This window comes from Neophocaena asiaeorientalis, unplaced genomic scaffold, assembly GCF_003031525.2.
Source record: "Neophocaena asiaeorientalis asiaeorientalis breed wild unplaced genomic scaffold, Neophocaena_asiaeorientalis_V1.1 scaffold409, whole genome shotgun sequence".
Classification (NCBI taxonomy): domain Eukaryota; kingdom Metazoa; phylum Chordata; class Mammalia; order Artiodactyla; family Phocoenidae; genus Neophocaena; species Neophocaena asiaeorientalis.
The window spans coordinates 335,414-348,917 of NW_020175208.1; the positions used below are offsets into that span (position 1 = coordinate 335,414).

The 13,504-nt window shown below is 48.3% G+C and overlaps 1 protein-coding gene across 1 annotated transcript in view; it reads left to right on the top strand.

The window, feature by feature from the left end:
* The first annotated feature begins 3,972 nt into the window (after positions 1 to 3,972).
* The window catches only part of LARS2 (leucyl-tRNA synthetase 2, mitochondrial), a 272,119-nt gene continuing 262,587 nt past the window's right edge, over positions 3,973 to 13,504 (top strand). Inside the window, exon 1 of the mRNA XM_024765316.1 lies at positions 3,973 to 4,024. The gene's annotated coding sequence lies outside the window, so the exon portion shown is untranslated. The remainder of the gene's footprint in view (positions 4,025 to 13,504) is intronic.

Here is a 13,504-nt window from a genome sequence, read left to right on the forward strand (position 1 = left end):
AGAGTGGTATCTGGTAAATACCTGAGTTCCGGTTTCCGGTTTGTTCCCAGGCGGTCCCCACGTGCTTAAGTGGTTTGGCACTCCCAGCCCAGAAGGAGCCAAGTGTTGCACTGGGAGAGATGTCCCAGGACATGCAAAGCAAAGGCATTGTCTGAAGGAGAGACTGCCCTGGTTTGGGGGCTGGGGGAAACAGAAGGTCTACAGCTGGAGACCAGACAGGAGACGGGACGCTGATGACCCGAACAGGTGCTGTGGAGCACCCAGGATGAGGTGAGAGGTGTACAGCATAGCAGCCAGACCACAGTGACCTGGGTGGGTCTGGGCCATTGCCCTCTGTCATCTTCATCCTCTCTTATTTCTCCCAGTGTTCCCAGGGAAAGGCTCAGCCATGCACTCAGTGTCTTTATATTGCTCTTAACTCTCCCAATCCTTGTAGCTTTAAACCTTTTAACCTAGCTGAGAAATGGATGATTCTTCCCCAGTGAAAGGAGAGAATTGGAACAGTGAAGAGCAGCCCTCTTGTCGCCCCTGTTGTCAATGAACGAGTCATTTCTGTGCGGTGGGGGAGGGGCTAGGCCAGGTGAGAGGGGACGCCTGCTCTGACCTTCTCTCCATTCCTTTCCGGTTTTTTTTGGCACGTGGGCCTCTCACTGTTGTGGCCTCTCCCGTTGCGGAGCACAGGCTCCGGACACGCAGGCTCAGCGGCCGTGGCTCACAGGCCCAGCCGCTCCGCGGCATGTGGGATCTTCCCAGACCGGTGCACAAACCCGTGTCCCCTGCATCAGCCGGCGGACTCTCAATCACTGCGCCACCAGGGAAGCCCCCTTTCTTTCATTTTAACTCCTTCCATCCTTCTCCCTTGATGACTCCTAGATCATGGAGATCCAGAGTGTATTTTTGTCTAAATCTCCCCAGTTGAGTTCTTTTGGGACCCACTCTACCCAAACATTGGAATGGCCACCAGGCTGATGACCTCCATCACTCAGGAGACTTAAAGAATGAACTGTAATCTGGGAATTGCACACGTAGGCGCACACAGGCTACAGTGGCACACTTCCTGTCCCGTCAAAGAAGTACTGATTTAGTACTTTAGTAAACTGCATTTTGGAAGTGTTTCACTACTGAGATGATGCAAATCAAACTGACTAGGAGCACAGACCCTGAAGCTGAGCCTGCCAGCGTCTTACTTCCTTTACCCAGTGGATGGTGCCAACTTAAAGAGACCAACAGGACACAGGCTCCATCCTCACTTTGCAGTCTCCTGCTTAGAGCTCTGGCTCTTAGAAAGCAGCCAAAGTCAGCATAGTGAACTAACCGGTCATCCAACGTGTGTGTGTGTGTGTGTGTGTGTGTGTGTGTGTGTGTGTAGCACGATTGATCGATAGATCTAAATACGTTTTAGGTGTGTGTGTGTGTGTGTAAAAATACATAGAAAGTTTTATCAAGTGCCTGAGTGTCTCATTTAAAAAATTGATGCTCTCTGGCTCCTTTGCATTTGTGACTACACAGAATCTGACAGTGACAGGGGTGGGTCAACAGAGGATCAGACTCTGAGTGGCTAGCTCCTAATTCACCTAGAAAGGGCAGTTTCTGGTGATGAAAAAATAAGAGTCAGGGAGGCAGAAGACCCAGGTTTGGTTTCACCTCTGCTTTTTTGTGTAGCTGTGTGATTGTAGGCAAAATGCTGAACCTGAGCCTCAATTTTCATCTTGGAAAAATCAGGGTGACTGTGTGTGTATGTGTGTGTGTTATCCTAGGAATTCTTAATATGCCTTCCAGAATTACAAATGCTATGACTATATTAAAATTGACCAAGTTTAGGAAAGTTATTGATTTTCCCCTGCTAGTTACCACAGGGTTAGAGAAGAGAGCAGTTCACAACCTACCTTGCTTTGGGGTATAAGAAGGTTTACAGTGACGCGTGAGGCTAGCGGATTTGCATTATACTGAACTTCTCCAATGCCTGGATCAGGAGATAGAGGAAGACTGCCACCCTCACGCTTTCCTCTGTAAGAGGCTGGCTTCTGCTAGAGATATCCTGGACCCCTAAGAGACAGGAACAACTGAAGCTACAGGGCAATGACCCAGACTCTCCTCCAGACAGATTCCTGTGAAAAAAGGGTCCCATTTCTTTGATATAATAGAGACATCTTGAGATAAAAGGAGGCTACATACTTTGAAGGTTCTCTTCCACTAGTACACAGTGGTTCTCAAATTTGAATCCCATCAGAATTTGTCACAGGGCTTGTTAAAGCAGATTGCTGGGCCCCACCCCAGAGTTTCTGCATCTGTAGGTCCTGGGCAGGGCCCCAGTTCTGCATCTCTAACAAGTTCCCGGGTGTTACTGATGTTGCTGTTCCAGGGACACCACTTTGAGAACTATCAAGAACGATACCTAGTATTCACTAGAACAGTATGCTCTAGAACAGTTATCAAGTATTCACTCAAAAGTGGGGAGGAGATGGAACAAGAGAAAGTAGCTTAAATTTTTTTTAAGGTGTTAATTAGTCTGTAAGAGTTTACCTTGAAAAAATCTTAATGCCGAAATAGCTCAGGCTTTAAAACCAGCTTTTGAAATGTGTTCGTATACTAAAGGTTACACATATGAATAGGAAATCTACATGCCTTTTAAAATGGGTCATTTTCATGAAAGACACCTGGCTCAGAGGAACTACCGATTTCACCATTTTGGCACTTAACTTGGTGTTTTGCAGGGCCTGAGGGAAATGCGTAAAAAGATAAATCACATAAAACCCTGTATGCCGCTGTGACGGGTGTCAGTGAGGCTGAGGGGTGGGGGTGGCCGCGTGGTGAGAGGCAAAAACACTGCCATTAGGGTCAGTAGTATGGTTTCCATCTCCCGCCTCTCCCAGACAGGTAAGGGAGACAGAGTCAGCCCTTCTCTCACTTTCTGAAGATTCCCTTCCTCACGTTTCAGGGAATCATCTTGTAATTCTTGGATTCCTTTTCCGAATCAAATAAAGACCCATACGCATCTCTGGAGGAAAATGTCTGTATTAAAAGCCAAAAAAACACATAAGTACAAGAAGAAACGCCCATCTGGCCACGTCACTGGATAGATCGACTTGGAAAAAGGTTAATAAAGTTCATTTTCAGCGGTAACAATATATCAGTGTTAAATCATTCCCATGCCTCCTCCCCCTTTTAAATAAATTAAAAAACAACAAACTTCAAATACTATGTTCAGATACAAAGAGCTTCCCTTACTACAGCAATAGCAATTTGATTTTTTTTACTAAAACTTTCATTTAAAACAGTTATTAAATATATAAAACAAATACACAGGATTTGGTCATTTTCTGCCATGAATATAGGGCACGTGGGTGCGGGGAGGAAGGAGGGCAGGGGGACGCAAAGAGGGGAAAGGGCCCCATTTCCCTCCTCTCCGTCTTCCAAGCTGCGGATCTCACCCTACAGGGCAAGGGCTTGCATCTGCTTTTCGGAGCCAGAAGCGCGGCACAAACCTGGCTTTTCCCACACGCTGGGGCCTCTTCCGCGGACCCCTCCCCGGAAGAACTAACGGTCACTACTGCACGAAGCACACCGGCCGAGTCTCCCGGCGGGAAAGGCACCGAGAGCGCGGACATAGGGAGGACAAGGGGAGGAGTGGGGAGGGTCACTACCCGCCCCGCCCTCCGCCCGCTAGGCTCGGAGACTCCGGGGAGGGCGGGGTTGCACGCGCCACGGCGGGAGCGGGGGCGTGGTCGGGCGGGCCGGGAGGGGTGTAGGCAGCGTGCGGGGGTGGGACTCCGAGGCCTGCGCGTGGGCCTGGACGGTCGCTTCTGTGGCTGTTTTCCGATAGTTTGGGGTGGGGTGGCTTGGCCCGGCTCGCGAAGCTTGCGGACGCGCCCTGGCGGCCCCGCCACACCGCCGGAGTCCAACTCCAAGCGGCGAAGGCACTTTGAGGGAATGGCGTCCTCGGAGGGAGGCTTTTGTCACGCCTGAGGCGGGCCTGAGATGTCTCACCTTAGTGCTCACCTGGACCTCGCTCCTTTTACAGAAGGTAAAACTGAGGCGGAGATAGGGGGAAGGACTTCCCCAGGCCACCCCAAGAGCCAGAACCAGAACTCCTGGCCACGAGTGACTCTTAGGTCCGGAGAGTTTGGCGGGTTTTTAATGTACCTCCAACACAATAGATCCACTTGGTATTCTCACAGCAAGCAAACCCCAAAATTCCAAGAACTCTATGGAGTTGGGGTTGAGAGGGTCGGGTGGGAATGTGAGCCCCATAACCTTGCAGCTCTGGGGTTTCCTGATAGGGACTTTCACTCCCAGGAAACAGATCCTCATGTGCAAGGCCCTGTCTGGCAAGTCCAATGAGCACGTATTTATGAAAGATTTGTATGTAGAGTCTGTTCAAGGGAAGATTCATCTCCGTTAGGATATTAAGTGGAGGAAGGCCTGTCAAGAATAACGTGCCAAGATCAGATTTATATTTTAAAAAACACTTTCCTAGCAGTTTGGCCTTTTACACTTGGTAAGAAAAATTCACTGATGCTGCTCCAAGAGAATACCCCTGTGGTTTGAAGCCAGTGTGCTCCGTGAGCACCAGCTATTCCTGAGTCTGAGAGGGAAGGGGTGGAGAGAGCAGACACAGGCCATCACCAAAATGGCACTCCGTCTAAACCAGCTCCGTTTCCTGAACAGAACTACATTGCTAGGCTTGGTGGCTGATTACATTTCTGGCAGAGTTATCCATTGTTTCTAACAATAAGTCAAACCAGGTTGAGGAAGATGTAAAAACAGCTCCAAAATATAGGTCGCAAACCTACCTGCCTTCTTTCCACTTGGGCAAGTTATTATTCTGACTTGGACTTGGCTTCCCAATCTGAACAGTGGGGTCAGTGGTACCTGCCTTGCGGGGTTGCTGTGATCAGTGCACTCAACCCAGTGTCTGTCCATCTGTTCACAGAGGTGCTCATGCGTTGGCTGATGAGATGTAGTTCCTATCAGTCTAGCCCGAGCTGGCTGTCTGGAATGACCCTTGGTTTCTACAGAAATGATGAATTTCCTTGAGGGGATGGGACTCCCTTTTGTTTAAGCCTTCGTCACTTTTCTGCTGGGAAGCAAACTACCAGAGAGAACAATGTGAATTTTCGTGCTTTTATTAAAAGTTAGTTTTCCCTTCAGACTTGCATGTCAGGAACAGAATTTATTGTCTGATATGGCAGAGCTGTTTTAATCTGAGCCATGTGGCTGGTGAACAGCCCAAGAACAGGGGCCTCAGGTAATCTTCAGGGCTGAGAGAGGCCCAGTCTTCAAGGGGTGGGTTTTGAGTCCACTGTCTTTGACAGTAAGTGATGCTCTCTAGGGTTTCAGCCAGAGGTGGGAGCTTCCTGGCTTTGAGCAGCAGGGAGGCAGCAGCAAAGGAAGAAGACACAGAGCCACTTGGGGAGCCAAATAGTTCGCTGCAAAGCTGTGCCACCGTTGCCCTGCGTCCTAGGAACCTGAATTCTGCCCACTTTTCCAGCACGTGTAGGACTCCAAAACCTTACCCTCGTTCAGAGGGACAACCACACAGTTCTAGATTGATTTGCTGTCTTTAGGGGCAATTGGAATTTGGGAAGATAAGATAAAATTACGTTGTTTTCGGTCTCGTTTACTTCTGTGTTACCAGCAATGGCAGAAGCACTTGAGCACAGGGTCTCGAGAGGCTGTGTTTGTTGATTGGACAAATTTGCCTGTTTGCTAATAGCTCTGACCAGCCACCATTTATTTAGTACTTTCCACATGCCAGGTGTTTTACACACATCATCTCTACTCTTTTCAACAATCCTATGGATGTGATACCTATTTTACAGTGAAAAAACTGAGGCTCAAAGAGCGTGAGTAACCCACCTGAGGCCCCACAGCAACTGGTGGCAAAACCGGAATATCAGTCCAGTCTCCACTGACTCGAAAGTTTGTGCTTTTCAAAGAACTAGTTGTGTCTTGTCTTACTGAGGTTGGGTTCCAAAGTCTGTGCATAAGTTAAAAGAATATATGGTGTAATTCTAATTTCATTTTGATACAAACTTTTGGTCGAGTTTCTTTTTAAAGATATATATATAACCAGCATATTATAACAGCATTAGACAAAGATTGGAAAACAGTGGAGGAAACCATTAGAATCCCGGATGCCTGATTCTTTACTTCTCTGCATCTGCATCATTATTCTTTTCTGCAATCTTTGTATTCTCTAAATATGCAACTAATACTTAAAAAAAAAAAAAAATTGAAGTCCCACTACCTTTTACAGCCATTATCACTTTGTGTTCTTCCCTTCAGCCCAGAGGGGATCTGGGGTCCAGCCAGGAGCATAGGGCACTCAACATGAAGTTGCTGGTTAAGAATTCTGCCCAAGCTACAGGCGGAGACCTGGTTAAGTTGTCTGGCTCCTGGTCCCTTCTCTGATCCATCTCCTACCGCTTTCCCTTTCCCTCACCGGCTCTGTTCCAGGCATACTGCCTTCCTCCTTGCTATTCCTGGAACACAGCAAGCAAATCCAGACGCAGAGCCTTTGCCCATGCTGTTTCCTCTGCCTAGGATGCCATTCTTTCTGATAGCTATCTTGCTTGCTCCCTCCCTTCCCACAGATCTCTGTTAAGATGTCAGCTTCCCCAGAGAGGCCTTTCCGGACCATTCCTGTAAAACAGCACCCATTCCCAGCATCCCCATCCCTCTCCAACCTCTTGTGCATGGTTCCGTGTCTTCCTGGTACTTATCGTCAGCCGTCACACCGTAGGTTTTTCTTCTTTGTTTAATGTCTATCCCTTCTTTGGAATGCTTGCTGCCTCAAAGCAGGGCTTTATCTGTTTTGTTCAATGGAACAGTGCGTGGCATATAGTAGGGGTTCAATAACTAGCTGATGAATGAGTGAGTGAATTTAATAGACTGGGCCAGCGCAGCAGGCAGGGTGTCGGGGAGCGGTCAGGGAATTGAGATGGACAGAGCCACGCCAGTTCCACAGCAACAAGACTCACGTAGCCCCTACCAGCCTGCAGGCCGGGAGCCCCCCACCTGGCCCTGCCCTGCCCGGGACTGGTGGAGGAGCCAGGTCCCATGGGGAACCACCTGGCACGACAGAGTTTGGCCTGGAAGACTGAATTGATCTCGCAAACCCTGACACCCAGCAGCACTGAGGGACATGAGTCAGGGCAAGCTGAATGACTAGGAAGAACATCCCAGATGAGCCCAGACTTCCCTTCTATCTAAGGAAGAAAGGCAAACGAGACTCCTTCCATCTCCTCAAGTCCTATCATTTTTATCAAACGAATGGAAGACTTTGATAAATCTCTGTTTTGTCTATAAAATACAAATAGCAAGTTCTTCTACATGGACTGTATTGTTAGAAAACAATCATGAGGACTTCAAAGAAAATAATTAGTAATGATGCCCAGTTGTTTCATTCTTTTCATTTCCTGTGTCCTTCCCCGGTGTTAGCTAATGTTTCCTTATGCTGCCTACTGAAGTTACAATTAACAGAAAGATCTCCCTGGGTTATTTGAATTCCTTTCATCTAACGACCTCAGAGTGCCACAGGTACAGTAATTTGTTAGATATGATTACCACACGCTGTAGACTGAGAAGTAAGCAAGAACTACAAAAGAATCGTAAAAATAGGACAGAGGAAAGAGGGGCTTAGAAACCAGTGGTTCAGCTATACCAGAGTCACTGGTGAAGGCTGTGGTAGTTGGGTTGGCATGTGTTTTGGTGGGGGGGCACTAGGAAATAGGGGAAGAATTCTTTTCATTCCAGTCCCCCTGCGAAATCCCATTCCTCAGATGGGAAACTTGACTGCAGGAGCAGCTGAAGAGCTGGGCCTTTGTACCAGGCACTGGGGGAGGGCTGGGGGCCCCCAGTGTTCAGGTGATTTGAGCCTGACCAGTCCTGTGCCCTCTGCTTCCAGGCTGCTTCGTGACCTCACCCGGTGGCTCAGCCAGATCTCCAGGGTGTGGATGTTTATTCTTCCTGATCACTGTGGTCAGAAGGGAGATTTCCCTCTGCATACTTCTGGCAACAATTATAGCCCACACAATTCATTTGGCAATTAATCGTGGGCTGCCTTGGGACAAGGCTGCTGTGGCCAGCTCAAGCTGTTACTAAGACAATTCAGCCTGGTGCATTCATTGTTTGCTTATGGATATCCTCTGTGCATGGTGGGCAGGGCCACTGCTGGTATTTCTTTTCTGTCCAGAGACCCAGACATCATGCTGGGCTTCTGGTAAGATCTCAGCGAAGACTTTTTGAGGCAATAAGAAGCTTGTGCTGTTATAGGAAGATGGAGAGTATCTAAGAGAGAATGTGAGGAAGAAAATGGTGCCCAGGTGATAACATGTGAAATAATTTGAAGGGGAGAGAAATCCTGCCAAGTGAGACCCTCTTTTGGGTTTGGCCTAGCATTGGTACCTTCACCAGATGATAACTGTCCCTTGACAGACACTTACTGTGCTCCAGGCACTGTGTCAACCACTTGAAATGCATCCCCGCCGTAGTCTCCTGAGAAAGAGATTACTGTGACCATTTTACAGATGAGGTAAACGGAGCCTCGAGGGATTAAGTCACTTATGCAGAATCACAGTGGTGGAACCAAAATCCAAACCTCATCTGACAACGGTGTTCTTAATCACAGCCCTGCTAAATGGTCTCTGCCATCACCGACAGCCTTGTGAGTTGGAGGTTATTGTCCTGTTTTAATGATGAGGAAGCAGGTGCAGGATGTCTGGGGCAGTTGGCAAAGGATGGGTCATCTGCATCTCTTTAGCATTCCAATTATATCTAGCCTACACTCAGTCCCAGTTCATAAATTCCACCAATACTGAAATTCTGGAGGATGTTTTCCCAATCTGGTGCATCCTTATGGATGGAGCCCTGGATTCCCCATGCCTGTTGCTCTGCCTCCAGGGCCATCAGGGCTCCTGGTACTCAGTAAGTGCTGGTCAGGAACCTGGGATTCAGCAGGGACTGCTCAGCTGCGCAGACATCCAGCCTGGAGCTCCTGAGATACCTGAGAGCTTTCAGGTATGACGTTGATGGATTCTAAGATAATGTATTCACAAGTTACTTGGTGAAATATTCAAGAGGTATTGACTAAACCCCATTGATGGGGATAGCAGAATAGTTTCTGTGAAAAAACCACCATTAAACACTTATTTCCAGGGTGAGCATCTGTCAGGCAAACTGACTGAAATTATCTTTTAAAAACTTTTTTTTTTTTTTGGTAATATGGTGATGTGCATTTCTAAAACTTTGGTGCTGCTTAAAGTAATTTCTTTTGGAAAGACAACCCTTAAAGCAAATGATATTTTGTTGTTCTTTTTTTTTTTTGCGGTACGCGGGCCTCTCACTGTTGTGGCCTCTACAGTTGTGGAGCACAGGCTCCGGACATGCAGGCTCAGCGGCCACGGCTCACGGGCCCAGCCTCTCCGCGGCATGTGGGATCTTCCCGAACCCGGGCACGAACCCGTGTCCCCTGCATCGGCAGGCAGACTCTCAACCACTGCGCCACCAGGGAAGCCCTATTTTGTTGTTCTTGTATCCACCTTATAAAAAATTAAAATGTCATTTAACATTTATAAGTGTAAATTCTGAGAATTTCAGTATGGCAAATATGGGAGACAGAGCTGGGTCATCAGAGCCAAGGCAGCTGAAATGTTCCCCATCAAGCAGTAACCAGCATCATAAAAATTTACTTCATGCTGCTTCAAAACAGCACCAAACACTCCCTTCAAGTGAAATCGTTGGTGTTCCGTTTCCAGAGGTAGGGAGGAGACGGAGGAAGCAAGAGCCCATTTGGAGAGAGCCAGGAACATTGGAACACATTTGTCAAAGTCTTTCATGCCTTCTCACTGCACCCCCTTCCTGCTGGATCTACTGGCCCCACATGCAGGGGGACATCTGCCACTTGCCTGGGCATGTCCTGTCACTCAGGGGTCCTGCCTGGCATTGCCTTCGTGTTGAGTTGGCCTCTTGGTCTACCCATTCTTTCTCTACGAAAGTCCCCAGATTTGGGGATTTGAGAGAGTTGTGACTATGAACATGGCCTTCGGAGCTGGGCAGACCTAGACTGGATGCACTACTTTACTGTGTCTCGATGCTCAGCTGCGCAGACATCCAGCCTGGAGCTCCTGAGATACCTGAGAGCTTTCAGGTATGACGTTGATGGATTCTAAGATAATGTATTCACAAGTTACTTGGTGAAATATTCAAGAGGTATTGACTAAACCCCATTGATGGGGATAGCAGAATAGTTTCTGTGAAAAAACCACCATTAAACACTTATTTCCAGGGTGAGCATCTGTCAGGCAAACTGACTGAAATTATCTTTTAAAAACTTTTTTTTTTTTTTGGTAATATGGTGATGTGCATTTCTAAAACTTTGGTGCTGCTTAAAGTAATTTCTTTTGGAAAGACAACCCTTAAAGCAAATGATATTTTGTTGTTCTTTTTTTTTTTTGCGGTACGCGGGCCTCTCACTGTTGTGGCCTCTACAGTTGTGGAGCACAGGCTCCGGACATGCAGGCTCAGCGGCCACGGCTCACGGGCCCAGCCTCTCCGCGGCATGTGGGATCTTCCCGAACCCGGGCACGAACCCGTGTCCCCTGCATCGGCAGGCAGACTCTCAACCACTGCGCCACCAGGGAAGCCCTATTTTGTTGTTCTTGTATCCACCTTATAAAAAATTAAAATGTCATTTAACATTTATAAGTGTAAATTCTGAGAATTTCAGTATGGCAAATATGGGAGACAGAGCTGGGTCATCAGAGCCAAGGCAGCTGAAATGTTCCCCATCAAGCAGTAACCAGCATCATAAAAATTTACTTCATGCTGCTTCAAAACAGCACCAAACACTCCCTTCAAGTGAAATCGTTGGTGTTCCGTTTCCAGAGGTAGGGAGGAGACGGAGGAAGCAAGAGCCCATTTGGAGAGAGCCAGGAACATTGGAACACATTTGTCAAAGTCTTTCATGCCTTCTCACTGCACCCCCTTCCTGCTGGATCTACTGGCCCCACATGCAGGGGGACATCTGCCACTTGCCTGGGCATGTCCTGTCACTCAGGGGTCCTGCCTGGCATTGCCTTCGTGTTGAGTTGGCCTCTTGGTCTACCCATTCTTTCTCTACGAAAGTCCCCAGATTTGGGGATTTGAGAGAGTTGTGACTATGAACATGGCCTTCGGAGCTGGGCAGACCTAGACTGGATGCACTACTTTACTGTGTCTCGGTTTTCTTGTCTGTGAAATGGGCCTAAGAGCTGCTCTCTTCTAAGGGTTAAATGGGATTCTTATTGCAAAACAGCATTCAGTGAGAGTGGCTAGCACTTTGGGTTCCAGAAACATGGGCACGCAGCTCTTCCTCTCTCCTTACACTGCTGTGGAAATGGATGTATTTGCACCTGCAGGGGTTCATCATTGTATGTGGAAAATAAAGAAAGAGGGATGGCTCCTGGCTTAAAAGAAGCTAGTGTACATTCCTGTCTACCCGGAGCCATCCCTAGTAATCAAGCACACTCGGATTCCTGTGGCCATGAGAGTTGGAAGGGATCGCAGAGGCCACCTAGTCCAAGCTCCTCGTTTTATAAATGGGGAATCCAAGGCCCAGAGATGGCTGCTGGCCTCACCAAAGATCACAGTCTGGTTGGCAGCAAAACCGGGGCTGGAAGCCACAACCCATGGCCAACTGGCCATCAAACATGGCACCTCTCTAAGTACAGTCTGTTGCAGTGCTTTTACAGCTGCACTTTAAAAATGAGGTCCAGTTGCAAAGTGAGAGCAAAGAGCCTTTCTAATTTACTTAGAGAAGAAGAGGAAAATAATGGGCTTTATAATTGCCAGAATCACACTCCTAACTCTATTTACACGATGGAGGATTGATTGCATGGGCTGAAAGTGTCAGCACACTTGGCCAGCTTCCATTCTGATGCAATTAAGCCTTCCTCCTTCCAGCTCTGCTGAGAACCTGGGTCAGGCCCCAGGAGACCCCGATGTGAGTGGAAGCCCAGGCTGAACCAACCCCACCCTTAAGTCCTGAAGGAGTCCATGGGAATAGGCAGGAACTTGGAGCCCACTGTCCAAGTGAGGCCACTGGGGCCATCAGGTCATGCTTCTTCCTGGTACCCGGGCTGTTGGCCAAACTCCTGCAGTCCTTTGCATGGTATGAGAATCCCCAGGTCACTGCCTGCTTGAAGCTATGTACCAGGGTCACCCAGAGCTGGCTGTGCCCTGTCCTCACCATCCAGGCTGTCCCCCTCAATGGCAGTCTTCATTTTGATGGTGCCTCAGTTTGCTTTGCCCTGTGCACTTTGGAGATGTGAGCTGTGAGCCCCTCCATGGGAGAACCCAGTGCTACCCTGGAACTGGGCCTGTGGTTCCAGCCCTGTCCACCCTAGCCCAGCAGGTATCGCCCTCTGTGGCTGGCTGCTGACTAAGCAGTGGAGCACACAGGTGGGAGGGATCAGATTTCTCTTAAAGCCAAAGTCCTGTGGAAATCTAATGAGTAAAGCTCAGAGATTTCCCACGCTGCCCACTTGCGACTCGCTTTTCAGTGACAGTAATGGAAAGGAAACACATTTGGCTTCCCGTAGGCAGACAGTCTTACAATGTCCCATGCTCCACCAGGGCCCGACCATCTCACTGTCACGGAGACTGATACCTGCAGTCACCTACAGTCCTCTGAGCAGGCATCTCCCAGAGGGGACCCATTAGGGTTCTGAACTGACCCCTGTGGCTTACACCTTTCTTAAATCCAGTTCACTTTAGTCTCTTGTTCATCAATGATCTGGCATCTTGTTTTAAGCCTCAAAATGGCAGATCACTTTTATCTTGTAGGCTAGCTTGGATTGGCTGGAAGTCATTACCTGAGTGCTGTGTTCAGAAGGATTCTGAGGCTGAATCTTGGCTCAAGGGGGAAATACTGTGATGGACTAACAGTAGCTGCCAGAGTATGAAGGAATACAGATAGTGAATATCTGGTTTTGTCTGCCTGTTTCTTCAGGAAAGGACCTTCCTTTCTCTTGGGTATCTGCTGCTCCCTAAATCCATATGGTCTTGGTGGTGCTACCAGTTAGAGTACCTGGACCCTGGTTTCAGTGATGAACATGTGACCCAGGCCTAGCCAATCATAGTGCCCCAGCCACCTAACCCTAATGATTTGCCCAGGGAGCATGTGACCCAAGCCAGCCAATCAGAGACCATCCTTGGCATTTGATACATGAAGCTGGAGGAGAGAAGGCATCTCTTTCCTCTGGCATGTCTGGCTGGGATGAAGGAATACTGGAGTTGTCTGCAGCTCTGCCCACTTCTTCCTCCACCCCCTGCCCATTTCTCCTCTCCCTGCACACAGAAAGCCTGTTTACAGTAGGAAGGAATAACCAATAGCAGTTTCTGAGAGATGCCGGAAGGCTTGTTGTTATCATTTGTGACCCTTGATCTAGCAGGACTTGAAGCCTGCACTGCCCCTGTTCTGACCAGATTGTGAGCTTAAAAGCACAGTTGTGAAACTGGAAGC